Genomic DNA, 21708 nt, shown 5'->3' on the forward strand with positions numbered 1-21708 from the left:
TACTGTTTCTATTAGAATATCGATGCTAGAATATCTATCTACAAAAGGCAAATTCAACTAGTTTTCAAATCTATTGCTATTGGAAATATTGGAGACACTTTATGCTGTAGTGAAATTATTGGCCCCAATACGAAACGGATTGTACAATACAATGGATTTTGGATTACTGATCCAAAACAATTACTATTTCCAAAAGTAATTTGTACTATAAACAATTAACTGTTACATGTAATATAAACAATACCATATGATGCAAATTGCTTTTTTTGCAACTAAGATTGAATATAATAATCTCAATGGGTAATTGATACTAATATTCCACTTCATCTCGCTTTCGAGAGAGATTTCTCGCCATCTGGACAACAACTTTCAGAGTTATTTATATAGGCGCGAAATTCTAATTTAACAATCACTATTAACTTCAAAGTATCAAATTGCAACAAATTGATACCAAAAAAGTGGATAAAATCATAATTTGATCCAAATTTTTGGTGTCATTTTGATACAATTGGGTATCAATTTGATACTTTCTCTGATTACCAGACAAAATTTTGACTTTTTCCCTAACCTGGAAGAATATTCTGATTCACTCCAAAAATTATTTAGATCCTCAAAAAAATGTTCTATTACATTTATTTACGAATTTCTTTAATTGTAAAATTATTCGATTTCATCCAATAACTTCTTTTTTAAATAAATATTTAATCATTAAAATTTTTCTATAGCCATTAAGATTTTCAAATTCAAACCTTTTGAAATTCAATAACATATGAAAATATTATTATAGAAAACATGAAGAAATCGATTACTCCGAGTCTTCGACTCGGTGTAATCGATAATAATTTTTACAATACATTTAAGATGTCAGAGTGATAAAATAATTATTTTATATCATAATAATTTGAACCCTTTTCAAAATTCAATTATTTCTAAAAAAATTCACGCTATAATGCTTTTAATATTAAAATATAATTTAAAATTTTAAGAGAAATTCATTTTTTAAGTCAATTTTTATTAGAAAATTTTTCGAGAATTCAATTATTTAAATAGAAAAATAAATAATTGAATATTTCTTAAAATTGAATTTTTATGAAGAATTTGATCAAAATTTTTAATAAAAATAAAATTCTTTCGGAGAATTTTAAACAAAATTTCTAGAAAAAATACATTTTTCAAAATTTGTATGAAAAATCATTGAAATTCTGCGATAAGTTTTGTTATTTATAAAAATAATTGAATTTTTGTAACGAATTTTATTAAAATTTTTTGTTTAAAGAATTGAATTTCTGTGAAGAATTTTATTTTTGCAAATAATTCAATTCCGGAGAAAAATATTATTATTTAATGAAAATAATTAATTTCTTGTGAAGAGTTTTATTCGAATTTTTTTAAATAATTGAATTTCTCAGAATTTTTTTCAAACCTTTTTGAAAATAATTAAATTTTATCGAAAAATTTCATTCAAAAATTTAAAAATTCTTTGAAATTTGAAATAATAATTTTATTATTTTTCAAATTTATAAAACATTTTATCAAAATTTTTTTAAATAATTGAATTCTTCTGGAAAAATTTTATTATTTATGAAAATAATTCATTTCTTGCAACGAATGTTATTAAAAAAATTTATTTAAAGAATTGAATTTTTTTAAAGAATTTTATTTCTGAAAATAATTTAATTCTGGAGAAAAATATTATTATTTATAAAAATAATTAATTTCTTGTGAAGAGTTTTATTCGAATTTTTTTAAATAATTGAATTTCTCAAAATTTTTTAAAACTTTTTGAAAATAATTAAATTTCATCGAGAAATTTCATTTAAAAAAAAAATTGAAAATTCTTGGGAAGAATTTTTATAAAATTTCTTAAATAATTGAATTGTCTCGAAGAATTTTATTTTTTTACGAAAATAATTGAATTCTTCAGAAAAATATTATTAGATATTTATGAAAATAAATTGATTTCTTGCGAAGAATTTTATTCAAATTTTTTTAAATAATTGAATTCTTAAGAAGAATTGTTTTGAAAATAATTTAATTGTATAGGGAAATTTTATTAAAATTGCAATTTTATTAACTAAAATCTTGTTACGAATTTTGTCAAAATTTTTTTAAATAATAGAATTTTTAAAAGAATATTTTATTTAAATTTTCGCAATAATTGAATTTCTCAGATCTATTTTTTTTAATTCTCTGAATATATTTGAATTCTTTCAAAAAACTTCATTCAAAAATTAAAAATAATTGAATTGGTGCGAAGAAATTTAAAAACAACTTGTTAAATTTGTTAAGTAATTGAATTCATGCGTGAAATTTTTATTACAATTTTGTTTAAATAATTGAATTTTTTTGGAAAATTTTATTAATATAGTAGATATTAAAAATAATTATAATGATGAAAATTTTTGAAAATAATTGAAATTTTGCCAGGAATTTTATTAAATTTTTTGGAAATAATTGAATTTCTTCAAGAATTAAGTTATTTAAAAAGAAATTATATTGTCATAAATAGAAAAAAATTGAAGGTTTTGTATTAGAATTCTTAGAAATTTTATAGTTTATGAGGCAAACAAAAAAGACACAAAAATTCAGAATTTTCTTATAAATTCAATTTTATCACTATTTTGAAGCTAATTATTTTTTTATCATTTTAAAATTTTAGATAATTAAACTATTCCCTAGTAGAAAAATTTGGTGGCGCTAGCATGGTGCCACTCTCGCGTTCCATTGCGCTGTAGTGGCGCTGAGAGCATTTGAAACACTTTTTTAGTCTAGCGCCTTTCTCGCATTCTGCTCGCAGTGCTAGAATGAACATAACCTCACCTGCCAAAACTTTATTTCGCGATTTAAAAGATGATTCTTATGTCATTTCTTTTGACGAATATAATTAAAAAAATTGTGTACACATAAAAAACATTTACTAATTATCTGCCTGCAATGAAATTTAAACGTATTTGAAGATAAATACACATTTCGTTTAAAGTTATGGTAATAGATTTTAATTCAGAAAACGGTAACCTATTCTTAATCCCAAGCCTAATCAAAATTTTGATCATTATTTGCTGTATAAAATTGTTTTTAAATATGGAAATTTTAAGAATAAATTATTATTAAATTTCCATAAAAAATTATTTATTTCTTCACAGTAACAGTGTCAAAAATAGTTACACATGTTAAACATTGAAATTAAAATTTTTGATATTAACCAATTCTTTTATAATAATAATAATAATAATAATAATAATAATAATAATAATAATAATAATAATAATAATAATAATAATAATAATAATAATAATTGAAAAAATTAAGTTCCTATTTAAAATCAGTAAATCTTTTCTGTCAGGTCAATTAAAAATAAAAAAAAAATAAATCTAGTTTGAGGTTATGTTTTCTAATTCGAATGGAGAGAAATTAATAATATATTTGATCCATAAAAAAGTATTTATTGTTATTCTTGGTGATAAATCGTTAGATTAATTACTTAAAATATATTTAAAAATTTTCTTGGAGGTTGAATAAGACATTCATATACTAAAAATTCTTTTATAAATAAGTGTATAAATTAACGAATGAACAAGAAATTTATAATGCAATAATAATTTATATTTAAATTTAATACAATTACAAATATATAAATACTTAGAATCCTTTTCTATTATTGTTTTTAAATGCCACAATATTCTACAAGCAAACATTTACTTTTACTTTGAAAATAAAAGCAAACACCTTTGACAGTTTATGCAACAGAAATTTGAGGTTATGTTGCATTCTAGCAAAAAGTGCTCGCGCCATTCAAGGCGCTAGAAGACGTCGGCGAGATAAACTGCCATGCAAATTCCAGTGGTGGCGCTAGCATATATCTAGGCTTCCATTAAATTTTTCTACCTGGGTTATTATCAAAAATATAAAACCAAAATTAAACACAATACCTTCGGGGGTTTCTGTTGTACTTAGTCCAGTTCATCTCGTTTACGAGAGAACTTTCATGCCATCTGGATGGAAACTTACAGAATTATAAAGGCGCGAAATTCAAATTCAATAAAATAAAAAAGCGTTTAATAAAAAATTACAAAACTGAGATCATCTAAAATCACTTTTTAATATCCTTAGAGTTCCATTTAAATTCTTACACGACACTTTACTTTTCGTATTCAAGATTCCAACTGTTCGAACTAACTGCCTCCAGATTTAGGCATCTGTTAATATTTCAGCACCAAAAAACTCATTACGAAACACATCGCCATTCGCTCCAACATATTCACGAACAAACTATCGAGATAACTGAACAGTAAATAGAATATGTCCCATTAGCCAGCAGTGTCGATTCTCTCAAATTTTCTCTAATTCCTGTTACCAGAACTAAATTGTTAATAACTAAATTGCGTGTACTTATGTATTTAACAAATAACAACCCAGCCAGTCTAATTTTGGTATTTAACTTTTACTTCTAACTTTTTAATTATGTATATACTTTGTGTACGATTGGGACATTTCCAAATCCGTTTATAAACTAAATAAGTAAAATAAAATTTCTAGTCTCATTGAAACCGGATCATGACCCAATTGCAATCAGTCTGCGCAATTGGATTTTTTTTTCGGCACATAAAAATTACTTCACAAGTGGCAATCATTCATATACATATATATAGAAAAGTGAATTAAAAGCAAATCGAAAAAAGACGATAAAATCATCTCCCTTGAGTATTCTTGAAAAGAATCATTCGCCATCTGGCACTGATTCTGTTAATAAGTATATTAGTAAATTCATTGAAGTCAATTGCAATCGTTTAATGATACGATGTCAATTAAAAGTTCACCGTTTTTTTTTGATGTCAAGAGAAATGAATTTGAATTGAAGGTTTAAATCTATATATATGTATTTTGAAGAGAAAAAGCACGAAATTTTATTAAAACATTGAAAAAAAATTAAGCCGAATTGACCTCTCTCGATTTGAAAATTAATTTAATTTAAGAATCATATGATGGAATAAATCAACTGCAGCTAATTAGCATATCAATAATCACCAGGCTCGGAGGAATATTGGATGATAAGACAGCAGGGAACAAAAGAGAAAATTAATTGAATTTCCTATTTCGTATCTAGAAGATTAGAATCAGATTATAGCTGCACATCATTTTCACCCACATCTACATGTACATTTATAATAGAGAAAGAGAGAATATATTCGAAATAAGACCTCCAACTTGAATAAAATGTTCAAAAACCAGAAAATGATGGAATATATGAGTCATAATAATTCTCAATGTTATGTGAACAAAATAGTTCATTAAATAATTGGAAAATGTAATTAAATAAAGTTATAAATTTCATCTCTTTTTTTTAATAAATTTTTGGAAGATAAATCTTTGAAAATTTTTCACAAAAATTTCTTTTTTATGAAAATTTCACTTGGAGAATGGAATAAATTTTAATTGTATGGTATTTTAGAGATACATAAATCAACTTATCCGAGTCATACATCTACAAGAATGAGTAATTACAACCAGTTAGTGGAATGTTATAACTTGCAAATTAATATCGCGTCAAAAATTAATTTCTCACTCTTGATTTGCGATTTACCTTTCATTTTATATAGTTGGTGTAATTATAGTCATTATTAAAATATGAATATAAATATAAATAATTGTACTTATTTTTGAATAATAGTTACTAACTTTAGGGAACAGTTGCGCAATATTTTGTTTATAAGTTTTGAGAAATTAAATTTTATTTATTATTAAAATTATTAACAAAAAAGTATTATTATTATTATTAACCATTAATAAAATTAAAAAAAAAATATTATTGTAAATAATTATATTATTCATAGTAATAATTACACTTTGTCAACAACAAAAAATATCATCAAATTTAAATTTATTTGATATCAAACATAAATAAGTCTACAAATGGTTTTCAAATTTTTTATTATAATTTTTATGAATAATTAAACTCTTTTGACGAGTTCTGTCAAATTTTTTGAAAATAATGTTTTTTCTAATAATTTTAATTAAAAATTTAGAAAATAATTGAATTAAACAAAGAATTTTTTCAATTTTTAAAAATAATCTTGTTTGTTCATAATTATAATTGAAAATTTGATTAATTCACTTTCATTAAAATTTATTGATACTAATTGAATTTATGCAAAGAATTTTACTATTTATAAAAGTAATGGAATCCTTCTAAAGAATTTTATTACATATTTATGGAAATAATTGAATGTTTGAGTAGAATTTTAGAAAACATTTTAAAAATAATTGAATTGTGGAGAACAATTTCATTATTTATAAAGATAATTGAAATTTTAAGAATTTAAAAAATTTTTCAAATATAATTGAATTTCTGCAAAGAATTTTATTACTTTTGAAAATAATTGAATTGTTTTTTAGAATTTTATGGAAATTTATGAAAATAATTGAATTCTTGTAAAGAATATTTTTTAAAAATAAAATTCAAAAGAATTTAGTAAATCTGAAGAATTTTTTTACAGTTTCTGTATTTTTATTTATTTATTTTTAAATCAATTTTTATTAAAAAAAAAATGCACTAAAATTCAATTATTTTAATAGAAAAAGAAACTATTTATTGACATTATTGACATTTGTTAAAAACAAATGAAATTCAACAATGAGTTTTATTATTTATGAAAATAATTGAATTCCTAAAAAGAATTTTATTATTTACAAAAATAATTGAATCCCTGTGAAAATTTTATTATTTATGAAAATAATTGAATTCCTGTGAATTTTATTAAATTTTTTTTAAATAACCCAATTCCTTTGGGAAATTTTATTAAAATAGTAAATATTGAAAATCATTGAAATGAGGAAAATTTTTGAAAATAATTGAAATTTTGCGAAAAATTTTACTTACCAAAATTTTTGAAAATAATTGAAATTCTGCAAAAAAATTTACTTACGAAAATTTTTGAAAATAATTGAATTTCGAAAAAGAATTTAGTATAGTAATTTAGTAGTAAATCTGAAGAATTTTGCGATTTATGGAAATAATTGAATTCTTGAGAAGATTTTTTTTTCAGTTTCTAGAAATAATTATAAATTCTTTCGACGAATTTTAATAAAAAATTTTAAGAATAATTACATTTTTCGAGAAATTTGATTAAAATTGTATTAAAAATAATTGAAATTCTGCAATGAATTTTACTATTTATGAAAATAATTGAATATATTCCAAAGAAATTTTTAAAAATAAAATTATAATTACGGTGACTAACTTCCCTTGATTATTTTCGAAAAATTTAAATAAAATTCTTTAAAAGAAGTTATTTATTTGTAATAGAATTTTAAGGAAATTTCAATTATTCCAAAAATCTTCAATTATTTGTTTATCAAAATTCAATTATCTTGAAACAACAGAATTGAAAAATTTCAAAATTCTTATTTTTCAAAATTTTCAAAAGAACTTTGCAAAAATTCAATTTTATTAAAAGAATTTAAGTCAGTCTCTTTTTTTAAATTAACTAATAAAAATTTTAAATATTAATCTTCGCGCAAAGAAACATGAATACATTAGAATGTGACTCTTTATAAAATTCAATTATTTATCAATTATTAAATTAAAATACTTTGAAAATTCGATTTGTTAAAAAGTTTTTAATTAAATTCTTTAAAAAATTTAATTATTTTTAGTTGAATTTCACAAAATTTCTATTAATTCGATAATTTTTTAAAAATTTATTATTTATTATTATTATTTAAATAAAAGATGTTTAAATTCATTTGTTTGGTCAAATAAATGTTATGTTATTAATTATTATTCTTATAAACGATACTTATTAAAATTAAACATAACACTTTCCAACTCTCGTTGACATTTATAGTCGTCCTAATCCATCTCGCTTTCGAGAGAGTTTTCTCGACATCTGGACGGGAATTTAGAGTACTAATGGCGCGAAATTCAAATTTAACAAAAAGAATAAAGCAATCTAAGTAGAGATAATTATTCTTTTATGAACATTGCACCTGGAGAATAATTCAAAAAACTGGATTTGATAATTCAGTTTCGAATCTTCACTATTTTGCGGTATAATCCTTAGATTTATTGGTTATATCAGTCAATACGAGCAAATATATATAAATATATATACAGAGAGGAATAATGTTTTTATAATACTTTGATGGAGTCTTTCCCTCGAAAGTGATGGTGTGTGATCGTATCAAACTGGTTTTCTACACAGCTCTTACATCTTTCATCTTTTTAGAACCGTTGCAATTGGAGGGATCACTCGCAGGCAAAAGTACGACTGTTTGCCATAGAAACTTTCGCCCATTTTCCATCTCGAGTATTATTTTTTTTTTTATTGCACTCTCATGTCAGAGTAGTGAAACAGCGCAAAGGTACTCGATACAGGTCACTTAACTTTCACGAGAATTGCATCGGCACGAGCCAGGTGCTTTAAATATATACTATATATATGTATATACATTTATATATATAGTATATTCGTGGTATATTCTCTTGTTGAGATTACGTCATAGAGACAATTGTCCTAAAGAGCTCTGTTTCATTACATTAACCACTCTAACCGCATTAAAACTTTCCTTCCAATATTTGCGCGCACATAAATTTTCCAGAATCTCCACTCAGCAGTAAATATAGAATTTATATACTTTATTCCTTGATATTCTCGCATATTTGACATTATAAGCAATTTAAAGTGATTTGATGAAATTTCGACAGAAAATTTGTACCCAAATAAACTAAATATAAAGTATCGATCTTGTATTTTTAATCTGTTCTGTAATAGAATTTCTTTTATTACAACATTTAATTTTTGATTCTAATTAATATTCACATTTCTATTAAATCAAATAATCTTTTTTATTATAATTCAAGTTTCAAGTATTTATAGAAAACTATTACAATTATGCTTTTTAAATTTAACTCAAATCAAAATAGCATTGATGCATCTACTATCATCGAAATATTTCAATCAAAAGACTGGAAATTATTGCGTACTCTACTGCGAGTTTAAATAATTCCTTCTATAATTTTCATCTTTGTATAATTTCAAAAATCCACAATAATATCCCTTTGAAATTTTCAATCCGCATTTTTAATCCGCGGTTTGTTTGATTCAATGGCTTATTATTTTATCTCAATCTAAAAATGGAAACATTTTGTTTTCTCAATCTCTTCAATTGAGATATGAATTCAAAAAATTAAAAATCGAATGTAAAGATAGGAGAGGTATATATATAAAATTTCCCCATTGAGAAAATGGACCAATAATTCTTTCACATCAATGTGGATAATTCTAGTTTCAATTCACGAATCTAGCTCACTTTCGTATCTTCAGTATTTACGAGTTTCTATAAGGAATATGTAGACTAGTGGTACATATAAATACATAAGGGAAACGATTGGAAATACTGGAGAGTATTTTGCGGCTCTATATAACGTAAGTGAAGGATATATATATATATTTTCGTTGAAGAAATTGGACGTGTCTAGCACGAGAGACTGTCAAGATAGTAGTAGGCGTACCAAATGCACGTTATGCAGTCACAGAATATTGCTTTCTAAAGTCTATTTGCGTGGTTTCATGACTATCATTTATTATCGAAAAAAGGGGTGGTGAATGTGTCAACACAACAGTTTTAATCTACGATATACTTTAGTAGCCAACATTTTATTATCTGGATATAGACGCTATTTTTAAAGATTTCATTCTTTATGAGATTCTGAATTGCTATTTGCGGATTTTCATTCACTTTCTTTGTTGAAATGTTGTTTTTTTTTGAAAATTAAATTTAATTCAACTGAATTAAACTAAACTGAATTTAAACTAAATAAAAATAAACTAAATTGCATTAAATTTACATCATTTCTATTTCTTAATTACAATTGTTTTAGTAAAATTCAATGTTTTTTTTAAGAATAAAGGAAAAAAATGTTAATAAATTCTATTTGTCAATTACAAATTTTAATTGAAAATTTTTTTAGAAAATAAATGAAAAAATTCTACTCAAACAAATATTCTGTTACATTTATTTACAAATTTCTTTAATTGCAAAATTATTCAAAAAACTTCAATAACTTCTTTTTTAAATAAATTGTTTTTAAGAAAAAAATGAAGAAATCAATCACTCCAAGTCTTCGACTGGGAGCAATCAATTTCTTCATTTTTAATAATAATTAAAAATGTTCGAAAGATAAAATAATTATTTTATATGATAAAATTATTATTTGAATTTTCCCAGAATTATTGTTATTGTAACTTCTTCAAAATTATTTTCATATTTATTTATTATCTAAAATTTTAACTAAAATACATTTTTAAATCAATTTTTATTCAAAAATTCTACGAGAATTGAATTATTTAACTAAAAAATAAATAATTTATTGAATTATTCAATATTTCTTAAGATTCAATTCCTATAAAGAATTCTATCAACAAATTTTTAAATAATTCAATTCTTTCAACTTTGAAAGAAGACTTTCAAAAATTTTTAATTCAAATATTTTTTAAATTAAACAACTTTTAATAATTTAGATTATCATAAAATTTTTCAAAAAAAATTTAATTATTTTAAAAAATCGTAATAAAATCCTTCGCTAGAATTCAATTATTTTAATAAATATTAAATCAATTTTTATTAGAAAATTCTACGCAAATTCAATTATTTAAATTCAAAAATAAATAATTTATTGAATAATTGAATTTTCGTTAAAATTGAATTCTCATAAAGAATTTTATCAACAAATTTTTAAATAATTGAATGCTTTTGACGAATTTTAATAAAAATTTTAAAAACAATCACATTTTTCAAGAAATTTGATTAAAATTGTATCAAAAATAATTAAAATCCTGCAATGAGTTTTATTATTTATGAAAATAATTAAATTACCAAGAACAGTTTTATATCTTTTATAAAAATAATTGAATTATTGCAAAAAAATTTGTAAATAATTCAAATTGTTTGCCTAGAATTTTAATCAAATTTTTTAAATAATTGAATTTTAACGAAGATTTTTGCTATTTATAAAGATAAATAAAATCATGACGAAAGTTTTTTTTTTAATTTTTGAAAACAATCGAATTTCTGGAAAGAATTTTGATATTTATCTATAGATAATTGATTTCTTTCTAAGAATTGCGTTAAAACTTTAAAAATAATATTAAATAGATACAATATTAAACAAATTCAACTAATTTCAACAGAATTGAAATTAAAATTGTATTAAAATTTAAAAATAATTGAAATTCTGCTATGAGTTTTATTATTTATGAAAATAATTGAATTATTGAGAAGAAACTTATAAAAAATTTGTAAATAATTTAATTCTTATGAAATTTTATTAAATTTTTTTTTTTAAATTAAATTCTTTTTGGGAAATATTATTAAAATTGTAGATATTGAAAATAATTGAAATGAGACAAATTTTTGAAAATAATTGAAATTAGGACAAGAAGTTTATTGCCATTTTTGAAAATAATTGAACTTTAGGGAAGAACTTTGTTATTTATAAAGATAATAGAAATTTCCACGAGAATTTTTTTTTGAATTTTGAATATAATTGAATTTTATGAGAAGAATTATTATTACTTTTAAATACAATTGAATTTCTGCAATTAATTATTATAATTTCTCCAAAATTGAATTTTTTTAGTTTCTTCAACAAAAATTTGAAATAAAAATTTTCAAATTCTATTATTTTTAAAATTGTTAATTTTATTTTAAAAAACCAATTAAAAAATCATCCACTCGCTTTAGCGCGCGCGAATTGTTGATAGTTTAATTTAAACTTAATAAAATAAATAATTAATGATTTGAATATTGAACGAAATCGCTTAAGAGTTACTTTTATTTTCTTATTTTCATGCTTTTATTTTATTAAAATTTGAATTTCGCGCCATTATAATTCAAATTCTTCATGATAGTGAAGAAAGAGCAAAAATTGTAGAATATTGGAAATTCGGTTATCATTATTCCGTCTTTATGCTTATCAAACGCATTGTTTTGAAATTTGAAATCCCATTTGCAGTTTCTGATGATCCACATTCATCAACAGGAGAATTAACCTGAACATCTCGTACAGCGAAGCAATTTCAGAATAATTCAAATACGGTTTAGAGAGTGGTTCATCATTAATGAGCAAGCAAACTAATTCATTTAGTGAAATTATTAGACAAAATATAACACATTTACGAACAGTAACCGAACACATTCGGTATTCATAAACTAAAATGGAAATTAAAAAATAATGTTTTATTTAATTAAAAATCAAAATTAGGGAATGAAGAAAATTCATAAATTTGTAAATATTATTATAAATATTTGTAAATTTACTTAATTTTAATAATGCAAATTTGCCTATTAATTTTCTTAATTAAATTGCAAAATTTGCTTGATTACATTAAATTTAGCTAAAATACCATACCGCTTGTGAGTGAACTCTCATGCCATCTGGACGGCAAATCACGGAATGATAATGGCGCGAAATTCAAATCTCAAATATAAAGATAAGAAAGAAAACTAAAAGAAATTCTTCGGCGATTATTATTGTTCAGAGCATGAACGGAAAGGAGAGAAAAACTGCAGGAGAACATTATTTTGTCTACAGAATTATTTAAGTTGAGATGATATATTTTGTACGACTTCGCTTATCAAGTAACGGATCCAACATTGATAAAGAATGTAACATATAATAATTCACTGCTAGGATTAAAACAGGACAATTCGACGTAACGTAGCAAGAAGTCACAGTATGTATTAATACAAGCAAAATGTCCACAGTTTATCAAAACAAGATCGTTTATTTCTAGAAACAAGGAGATCGGTTTTCAGTCAAACAGACACAATGTATGCTATATTGGCATTAATTCCCGCTTTCACGTTCTCGGTAATATCATGCCGATTAGATATACAACACTGGTGTTGCTTTCCCTATATCAGTGAGTACAAAGTGTCGTTATCAACACCATATCATTGATGAATATCAGCAATTCAAGCAGATACAAAACTTTTGCGTTCTTGTAATTTTAATGTTGTTCACGCGTCGATATTTACGTGTAAAAATTTAATAAAGATTTCACTAGAAATAACAAGTTGGAAAATTTTTGATTTTATATCCAACAATTGGATGTTTGGCTATATAGTGCGAGGCAGTTAATAGAGAAGAAGCAAGAGGAGAAAGAGGAGGTTACGTGGAGGAGATTGTATTAGGACGAGAGAGCGACGCAGAGTGGAATGGAGAGAGAGTTCAGGCGAGGTCAGGTCACGGGACGAGAGTTCTGGTCGGTCGATAGAACAAAGCAATGTGCGACCAGAAACGTTGGACAAAATCCTCAACACAATACAGGACCAAACTTTTCAACTTCCTCATCCTTTCAACTCTTCATCACACTTAATTGCTACAAATCTCGTTAGTCTTTCTTCAAACGAAGAGAGAGAGAGAGGGAGAAAAAACCATTCGCAACCAACCGTTGTCAGAAATTTTAAATATACAATTGGAAATATATTTGAATCCTCAACATTAGAAAACTTTTTACTTAAAAAACTTAAATATTAAGCTGAGACAGCTTAATATTTAAGTTTCCGGATTTAATTAATATTGAAAATACGAGTTTCTCGATTTAATTAATTAAATCCCGAAACTTAAATATTAAGCTACTATCAATTGTTCGTTTGCTTCAAGGTAAACCCTTTTTTCTAACTATAAAAACTAAACTAACGAGTAATTCAATAAAAATGTCAAATTGTCCTCGTTGGGAAAAAATGAATGGTGCCAATATTGATTATGCTCAACACCTGATAAGAATATTTAAGCTAACATACTGCCAGCTGATCCAACAAATATACGTGTAAACGATTATTGATTGAAGATAAAAAGCGGAAGGTTACAAATAATATAGAAATGTCGCAAAACTTAAGACAGTAGAGAAATTCTCAGCAAGTACAAATTCAAATTTTTCCATTTTGACCACAGGATTGTCGTAACAGTTGATAATTAATTTTAAAACAGGTAGCAAAAATGGATAGCTTTAAGACTAAGAAAAAGTAGTAAAAATGTAGCTACAACGAAAAATTAAATTTGACGACTCAATTTCTTCATAATTTCCAAATGAAAATACATTCAATAATAGAATACGTTTTTTAAAATAAATATTTAAATACCCATTCATTATTCCACGCGAATTAGAATATTTTTAATTATTTTAAAACTTTCATCATTTTATTTCAAAATAAATAAATATTTGAAATATTATTAAAGTTTTACAAAATAACTAAAATTTTCAAGGATTCAAAAGTAAAAATCTTTTGAAATTTAATTATTTATAAAAATTCACACTACCAATAAAGCTTCTAATATTCAATTATTATCTGAAATTTAATTTTCAATCAATTCTTATTGGAAAGTTCTACAAAAATTCAATTATTTAATTGTATACAAAGATAAAAAATTTATTGAATAATTGAATATTTTATAAAAATTAAAAAAAATTCTGGTCATTTGAATTATAACTTTTAAAAATAATAAAAATCTTCTCCAAAATTCAATTATGTTGAAAAATGTTAATTTTAATTATAATATTAATTTTTTTTATTTTAATTTTTTTTTTATGAAGAACTTTTATCAAAAAGTTTTTTAATAATTAATTTTTTTCGAAGAATTTTAATAACATTTTCAAGAATAATTGTACTTTTCGAAAAATTCATTTAAAACTGTATTAAAAAGAATTGAAACTAAATTCAATTAAGTTAATCAAATAATTGAATTCCTGTGAAAATTTTATTATTTATGAAAATAACAAATAAATAAAAATTTGTAAAAAATTCAATTTTAATTGTTTCGAAGAAAATTTAAGTTTGTACGAGAAATTCAATTAAATTACTGAAAGTAATTGAATTCTTCAAACAAAATTTAAAAATAAATGAATAATATCAACAATTTTTGTTAAACTTTTTAAAAATAATTCAATTCCATCAAGAAATTTGATTCAAATTGTATGAAAAATAATTGAATTCTTGCGACGAAATTTTCTGAGAATTTTTTATAAATAATAGAATTCTTTTGAGGAATTTTATTTAAATAGTGTATATTGAAAATTATTAAATTTCGAAATTTTTTGAAAATAATTGAATTGTTACAAAGGATTTCATTAAAATTTTTGAAAATAATTAAATTCTTTCAAGAAATTTAATTAAAAATGTATTGAAAACAATTATCAAATTCTAATAAAGAAATTAAATAAAATTTTTTTAAATAATTGAATTCCTTTGAAGAATTTTCGAGGCAGTTATTTAAAATTTTATTAACAATAATTGAAATTTTGCGATGAGTTTTTCTTATTTATAGAAATAATTGAATTTTTGCAACGAATTTTATTAAAATTTAGAAAAAAATTGAATTCCTAAAAAGAATTTTATTATTCATAAAAATAATTGAATTCTTGCCAAGAATTTTATAAAAAATCTTTTTAAATTAGTGACTTATTCGAAAATTTTTTATGAAAATTGTATTTATAATAATTTAATTCTTGTGGAAATTTTACTATTTATGAAAATAATTGAATTCTTGCGACGAATTTTATTAAAATTTTTTGAAAATAATTGATTTCCTACAAAGAATTTTATTAAAATTTTTAAAAATAATTAAATTCTTTCACGAAATTTAATTAAAAATGTTTTGAAAATAATTATGTAATTCTATAATAAACAAATTATATCAACATTTTTTGCAATAATTGAATTCCTAAGAGAATTTTTACTAGAACTTTTAATAATAATTGAATTTTTCGAGGAATTTATTTAAAATTGCATTGAAAATAATTGAAATCCTGCGATGAGTTTTATTATTTACAAAAATAATTGAATCCTTGCAACGAATTTTTAAAAATTTTTTTTAATAAATTCAATTCCTTTGGGAAATTTTTTATTAAAACAGTAGATATTGAAAATAATGAAATTTCGAAATTTTTTTTAATATTTCAATGGTTTGAAAGACTTTTATTAAAACTTTTAAAAAATAATTGAATTCCTGAGAAGAATTTTATTATTCGTAAAAATAATTGAATTCTCGCGAAGAATTTTATAAAAATATTTTTAAAATTGATTTTTTTCGAAAATTTTTTTTAAAATTGTGTTTTAAATAATTGAATTCTTGTGAAAATTTTATTATAGTTATGAATATAATTGAATGTTTAGAAAGAATTTTATAAAAAAATGTTTAAAATACTTAATTAAATTCTTTTGGAAAATTTTTTATGAAAATAGTAGTTATTGCAAAAAATTGAATTTTGAAACATTTTTAAAAACAATTGAATAGTTTAAATGAATTAGCGAATTTAGTTAATTTAAAGTACAGTGAAACCTGTGGGAATGCAACTCGATTTTTTAAATTCTATCAGCAATCAACAAATTCTATAAACAATCCTTAAAAAATTGTTTTATAATTTAACTTCACAGTTTTTCTAAAATTATCAAATTGAGACAAAGAACGAATCAAAAGTGTGGCGAAGCAACGTTTTGATTCGTTTTTTGTCTCAATTTGATAACCTTAGAAAAACTCTGTTTTTAATATTTTTACAATATTCTAGAACTGAAAATAGTTCTTGTTTGACATTTTTGAAAGGAAAAAAATTTTTAAAATAGAGTTGCATTCCGACAGGTTTGTCTGTAGTGCAAATTCTCAAACATAGAAAAAACTATCTTTTAGTGTCACAAACTAATAAAAAGTATCTAAATAGTATAGCAGATCTTAAAAAAGTATAGTAAATAGTATACACAGTTTTCTTAAAAATATCAAATTGATACCCAATTGGATCAAAATGATACAAAAAATTTGCATCAAATTATGATGTAATCCACTTTTTGTTATCAATTTGTTGCAATTTGATAATTTTAAATTAAGAGTGTAGATATTACTAGATGGTGCGTATGAAGCCTGCGACCACTTTTTAATTCTTCAAAAACCATCAGCCTTTCTAAAATTCTTTAAAAATAGGAAATAAAAGAAAAGAAATTTTTGCTAGAACGTTATTTCATCATTTTTATTTTGTGAAATTGAATTCAATCTAAGAGAGGAAAGTTTGATAATCACCTTATCAATTCAAGCCAAGTTTCACGATTCCAGTCCTTGATGGACTTTTCACTTCATCATCGAGTTCTGAATATCAATTCGTTTATATCAACAGTTAATGAAATTCTAATACATCTTTGATTTATGTATTCAGTAAAAGTATATTCACGCATACAACTATTATGGATGCCAGTTTATAAATTGTTTCATAAATCAGATTCGATTATTATTATTAGCATATAAAGGCATTAATGTAAGTATGGCATTAGTGTAAGTATAAGAAATTAGTGTAAGTAAGGCAATAGTGTGTATAAGTAAAATGAAGGCATTAGTATAATTAGCATAAAACATTAGGTAAAGTCACGCACGCACTTTAGAGTATATAATATGGAATCTTGAAATAATTCGAAGAAAGGTCCTAGATCTCTAACATTCTACATATATATTTATACAATCGTGTGCATACAATAAGCGTGATAATGGAGTCAAAGTCAAGTCAGAGATCCGATACGGTATACGCTCAACTCGGTCAAGGTAAAAAAGACTCAGGACACTTTGCCTGGAAAGCAGATGCTACCAAGTGTGTTTGAGCAGGTGTGAAATTTTTTACATATTTTCGAAACCAATAGAAAATAAATACAAAAAAAAAAAAAAATGGTAGAAAAAGAGCCAATTATAAACGAAGTCGAAACGATATAATAGTCCTGAGCGAAAATTAACTATTTGCAAAATATTCAATTTGAAGAAAGTGTGAATAACACACCGGCTTTGAGGTTAAACAATTAGCATTTATCTGCTAATCACAGAAGAAGGAAAAAAAAAGATTTTGTTTCCTTTTTTTTGCAACTCTCTCTTTCCTTCATCCAAACAGATCTCAATTCACTCTTTGCAATCATTGTCGATTCTTTATGCAAACTTTAGAAAATATATAATATATTAATTTTTATCTTTGCATCTTTATCTTTGCAAGAGAGAATGTTTCCTTTTTTTCTTTGTATGAAAGAAACGTTTTGTAAAAAGAAAATTATTATTTTGAAATTACTCTTGTCTTGTTTAAATAATTATTTTGTCAAATTATAATTAGCTGCGACTAATAATAATAATAATATAATTGCAGTAGGTTAATAACTGTTATCTTTTCTAAAACTATTATCGTTTCCAATTATAACGGGTTGGGAATAATATTTTTATTTTTACGTAACTATGAATGACATTGTTAATTATTTTATTGAAATGTTAAAATATATAATATTGAAATAAACTAAAATAAAATATTCAAACAATCAACTACTTTCGATTTCATTTCTCGAAATATTTCATTGAAACAATTTCTATTTGTTGCTACCATATATCATCATTTTATTTTCTACTTTCAATTATTAAAAAGACAATTTTGTAGAAAAATGTTTTTATATTCGTAATTACTTTCCTTTTTTATTTTTGTAAATTTGAATTTCGCGCCATTGTAACTCGATAATTTTTAAAAAAAACTTGACGGCCCAAAAAACTCGTTTTAGACACTTTACAAAAACTGACAAAAATTCCATTCTATATTTTATTTTCCTGACTTTTTCCTAATTTTCATAAAAAATATTTACTTCTTTCTTATCCTGCTAATAAATTGAATTTCTGCAACGGATATTTTATTATTCATGAATGAATTCAAATATTTATGAAAATAATTTAATTCTTGCGAAGAATTTAAATATATTAATAAAAATAATTAAATTCTTACGAAGAATTTAAATATTAATAAAAATAATTTAATTCTTGCGAAGAATTTTATAAAATTTTTTAAATAATTTAATTCTGTTTGGGATTTTTATGAAAATAGTAGATATTGAAAATCATTGAATTGCGAAAAGTTTTTAAAAATACATCCTAATTAAATTTTAAAAAGAATTCTATTAAAATTATTGAGAATATAATTAAATGTTTGTGTGGCATTTTATTAAATTTTTTTGAAAATAATTGAACTCCTAAAAAGCATTTTATTATTTATGAAAATAATTGAAATTCTTGCAAACGATTTTATTAGATTTTTTAAAAATATTTTTATTTCTCAGAAAAAATGTATTACCTACTTTTAAAAATAATTGAATTCTTGTGATGAATATTGTTATTTACAAAAATAATTGGATTTTGCAAAGAATTTTATTAAAATGCCTCAAAATAATTTAATTTTCAGGAATAATTTTGTTATTTATCGACATAATTGAATTCTTTCGAAGAATTATTATTTATGTAAATAATTGAATTCTTGGGAAGAATTTTAATAAAATCTAAAAGAATAATCGAATTATTTCTTAAAAATTTATTTAAAATTGTATTTCAAATAATTGATTTCTTACGAATAATTTTATTAAAATATTTGAAAATAATTGCATTCCTGAGAAAAATTCTAATAGTTTTGTTAATAATTGAATTCTTCAATTAAGAATTTTAAAAAACATTTTTTTAAATTAATTGATTTCTTTGAGGAATTGAAATTAAATTTTTAAGAATAATTCTATTTTTTTATCAATTCCTGTAAAATTATATTTAAAAAAATTGAAATCCTGAGATGAATTTTATTATTTACTGAAAATAATTGAATAGTTGCAAAGAATATTATTAAAAATTTCAAAAATAATTGAATTTCTGAGAAGAATTTTATTATTTATGAAAATAATTGAATTTTTGCAAAGAATTTTATTAAATTTGGAAGTAATTGAATTCTTCATAAGAGTTTTATCAAAATTTTGTTAAATAATTAAATTTCCATGCAAAATGTTATTATTAGTGAAAGTAATTATTGAATTATTGGGTAGAATTGTATAAAAATTTTGTTAAATAATTGATTTTTTCGAAATTTTTTTGAATATGATATTCTAAATTAATTAAACTCCTGTGAAAATTTTATTATTTATGAAAACAATTGAATATGTGCAAAGAATTTTATTAAAAATTCTCTAAAATAATTGAATTTCTTAGAAGAATTTTATTACTTATGAAAATAATTGAATTCTTGCTTAGAATTTTATCAAAAATTTTGTTAAATAATTGAATTTCCATAAAAAATGTTATTATTAGTGAAAGTAATTAAACTGTTGTGATATAGATTATAATTATGATTATTATTATAATTATTATTATTTTTTATCAAAAATTTTGTCAAATAATTGAATTTCCATAAAAAATGTTATTATTAGTGAAAGTAATTGAATTATTGTGAAGAACTGTATAAAAATTTTGTTAAATAATGAATTTTTTTGAAAATACTATTCTAAATTAATTGAATTCCTGTGAAAATTTTATTATTTATGAAAATAATTGAATTTCATCAATTTTTTTTTAATAATTGAATTCTTTTGCGAAATCTTATGAAAATACCTATACAAGATATTAAAAATAATTTAATTTCGAATATTTTTTGAAAATAATTAAATCGCTTTAAAGAATTTGATTATAATTTTTGAGAATAGTATTTTGATTTCCAGTATTAACGAATTTAAAGTAGTGGAAATTCTCAAAAAAAAAAAAACAGAAGTAGTAGCTTTTAGTGGCTGAAATCTAAAAAAAAGTACCCAAATAGTAGCATAACTTAAAAAAATTCAAATTTCGCGCCATTATAACTCTGAAAACCTCCGTCCAGATGGCATGAAAATCCTCTCGTAAACGAGACAGAAGAAAACTATAAATACACCGCTCGCAATCATTTCATTCGAAAACACTTAAATATTTATCAGAATAAATAAAACTTGTTCGCGAAGATAATTTACTTATTCGCTTGTTTACACACACTAATTACAGTGGCAAACTATTCTATTAATTCTTTATCAACCATTTAAAGGAAAATTAATTTATAAACTTGCAAATTCATTTTTTTGTCCATAGTTCGTAAACTGTTTTTCTTTTATTTTTTTTTAAAAATCTTTATTGAGTAAAAAAAATCGATAAATTCTGTTATATTTCTGACCTTCCGGTCTTCATTCGTTAAGAACGTTTGTCATATAGATATATATTTATACGTAATCCAGCTGCGTCGTTTTATAGTTAGCAGTTAGTTTATATCGAATATGAAAAGAAGCGAGACTGACGGAGTTGTGCGAGCAGGTTTGCTTCAGTGTTGACCTTGTCCGCCGTGGTCGTTCCACGTGAGGACTCGGAAAAGACAACTGCACGTGCAATTTCTTTACAATTTTCCCCGTTCACCTCGCCTGCAACAGCTCTCGCACACAAGTAATCACCTCGCTTCCCGCTGGCTTGACTTTATTTGTTCAATTTCCTTCCCATTTTTTTTTCCTTTTTTTTTCTTTTTTTGTTGCCTCTCGCATGTACACATAACAAAAGCAAAAGTTTAAAATATAAATAAGTGAATCAAAAAAAGTGAAAAATTCTATTTTTTCCCCTCTATATAAAAGGTTGAATATTCTTAAGAAATCGCAATATTTGCGAATTGTGTGTTTATATTTGTTTATAGCTATAGTTGAGTGTTAAAATAATGCTTAAAGCTTTGTTTCAAAACTTTCATGTTATTACTATAGTCAAGGAGAGTATTACTTTTTAAGTTTTAATGAATGATTCTTACTCAATTAGGTTTCTGTGTTTATTGAGTAAGTTACTTTTTGTCTGTGTCTATAAGCGGGGGCAAAAAGTCATTCGAAGAAAGAAATTTA

At 22.8% G+C, this 21708-nt stretch overlaps 1 protein-coding gene across 2 annotated transcripts in view; it reads right to left on the reverse strand.

Annotated features, from left to right (window-relative positions):
• LOC122500960 (protein roadkill) overlaps positions 1–21708 on the reverse strand; it is a 202017-nt gene that overhangs the window by 75861 nt on the left and 104448 nt on the right. The window lies entirely within an intron of this gene.

Source organism: Leptopilina heterotoma, unplaced genomic scaffold (genome assembly GCF_015476425.1).
Source record: "Leptopilina heterotoma isolate Lh14 unplaced genomic scaffold, ASM1547642v1 Lhet_192, whole genome shotgun sequence".
In the NCBI taxonomy this organism is placed as follows: domain Eukaryota; kingdom Metazoa; phylum Arthropoda; class Insecta; order Hymenoptera; family Figitidae; genus Leptopilina; species Leptopilina heterotoma.